Below are 2850 nucleotides of genomic sequence, written 5' to 3' on the forward strand. Positions count from 1 at the left end.
ATTATATAAATTTTAATTTTTTATATTTTATTTTATTTTAAAATTTAATTATTATATTATATATTTTATTTTAATTTTTTTATTTTAATTATAATATTATAAACTATTTTTAATAAAATAATAAAATTGAAGGGTAAAATTATCTTTAAGAACATTGCATAATGTAATGTAATGTGATTGCATTAATTTTGGACTACAATCACATTACATCTATTGGCTGTAATGTAATTACATAGTAATTTTACATTGCAGTGATCTGTTATAAAACAAACACTATAATATAATTTAATTAAATATATTACAAGAAATGGATTTTCACTTCACTCATACCAAACGTTATATTTTTCTCAAAAGAGCTCAATGGAGAGTCCAACAATCAAAATCTCCTCTTATTGATATTTTTATATTTTTTATAAAAATGAAAAAGGAAACAAAGATACCGACCAAAGAGAATTATAATACATTATAAATGACATACGGGTCTATTCATCAACTAGTTCTAAGCCATTGATGATTCTTGTTTTCCCACATGTTCAAGCAAATGAATCCCCACTCAATGGGTTATGGGGAGCCTACGAAAACTAATGTGGCTGCTTAAGTAAATAAGCACCAACGACCGCATTTAAATCTTTATATACAATTTTTTTTTTTAAAAAAAAAACCCAACTAACAGCAGCCTACCAGCATTAACAATTTCGTGTCCATGTTTATCTAACAAAAATCTATCGATTATTAATTTCTTTCATTTCATGAATCAGATATAATTGATAAAAAAAAAGGAGATGAACAAGTTTTGATTCAGATTATGTAATCTAAGTACTTAGTAGACAAAATCCTTATTTCCTTTTTTTGAGATAAAGTAATTAATGCGAAAGAAAAAACACAAAACAATAATGTTGACTAGGGTACTACCAATGGTGATTGTATGTATAATAAGGAGCATACCCTGGTCCATATGCACCATTCATGATTTCTCTCGTATTAGTGGCCCCTGCGCACTGCCCATAATTTTATTTCTTCTTCAGTCCTTGAGTAAACAAATAAAGGCTTTGCGAGACAATATTCCAAGGTTTTGTTTTGAAAACAGCCTGGCTGCACTAGGCTGGTAGCATCCTCTGCATGGAATGCATATCACTAACCTTCTTCCCCTGTCTGTCGGCCTTTATCTTGTTCTTCCATCAACTCAGAGAATGCACCCTGGGAGGAACAACGCAAAAGGGTCCCCAAGAAACTGGAAGAAAATTTGCAGCCAAATGTGAATGCACCCTTGTCTGCTTTATCCATCAAATGCCTTACCCTGGTGCCTCCTGCTTGCATCGGCCCTCTCCCCTTATTCATCCCATTATTATATATATGGAAATGACTATAAGATTGATTTAATTTTGATTTTTTTAAAAAATTAAAATTAATTGAATTCATCGAATTATACCCTAAAATCAAGATAAATCCAAACTGATTCATATTGCTTTGATTGATTTTATCTCATCTATTTCCTTTCCTTGTACCTTCCTAATTTTTCCATTTCCTTTTGTTGTTTCCTTTGCCCATTACGTTGTACAAAATATCCTTTTGTCTTCATATATATTTTGTCTTCTATTTCCGAATAAGAAAAAAGTATAAATATATTCATATACTTATTTTAAACAAACTTTTATTTTAGCAGTTACAATTATTTCATTACAAAATTAAAATATTTAAACCGATGAAACATACTTTTTTTCAGCGAGACTCGAACAAGTAATTTTATTTTTAATTAAAAATAATAAAATTTAATAAAATTGAAATATGTGGTGGATAAAAGTTAGATCCAAATCATATAAAATAAATATGTGATATATGAAATTTTGCATGTCTAATTTTGGATTTTTTTTCTTTTTCTTTTTTTGATTTTGACGTTAACAAGTTTATAGTGGCAATATTCATTATTTAATAAAAATCTATTTGTAATTTATAACCGCTTTTTTCTTTTTCTTCCATTAATTATTTTTTTACCATTTTTATAGAACCTTCTTTCTGGAAAAAAGAAATGGTAATTTAATCCTACTGCTAAAGTACACAGTAGCCGAATAAGGACAGAAACCCAGTGGCCTGTAATTAGGAAAAAAACAAGGCTGGCGCTAGCACTTCCACTGCAACAAATCATTAAAGTCAACAATTCTCTCTAAAATATTGTCTGATTACACACATTATTAGACCGCCATTAATTTAATTTTATCCGAACCTATTCGGTTGCTGCAATTCCTACACGAATCACGATAGAACCGGCCCATGCATCATATTCTTATCAAATATCCAACGGCTCTGATTAAATGTAGGGGCCAACAGGGATAATGGTTCGGTTTGGTTGCAGTCGTCTTGTCCCAACTGTTTTGTTGGTCCACTCCTCATTCAACTTTGTGATCATTACACATGTTAATATGGACATGTCCGCTTTTTTGATGACTCTGTTGCCCGCAAAGTTATACTTTCAATCGGACGGTTAGATTGACGCCGAAATGATCCGACGGTTTTGGCACTCGTCATCTTGAATCAACGGATGAATCAACGGATGTGATGGATCCGTTGTGGCGGGAAAATGGGGTGGCAAAAAAGAGAGGGCCTTTTCCTTTTCCTTTTTGGCCCTCAGTGAGGGCGGGGGGAGGAGGGAAGTATCCCATGTTGGATAAGACAACACCGACGGTAGATGGGGGTTCCTCTCCTTGTGGGTCCCCTGTGGGAATTCCCTGTTTCCGTTACGTTTCAGTCTGCGTTACGTTTTCTCTTACCGTGGGGCAGTTGTACTAATTTTTTTTTTGCCTTTTTATTATGGTTGCTAGCTTTTGAAAATTACCATATTAACCAAACTTCATA

This window comes from Theobroma umbraticum, unplaced genomic scaffold (genome assembly GCF_002168275.2).
Source record: "Theobroma umbraticum cultivar Fairchild unplaced genomic scaffold, ASM216827v3 scaffold_51.0, whole genome shotgun sequence".
Classification (NCBI taxonomy): Eukaryota; Viridiplantae; Streptophyta; class Magnoliopsida; order Malvales; family Malvaceae; genus Theobroma; species Theobroma umbraticum.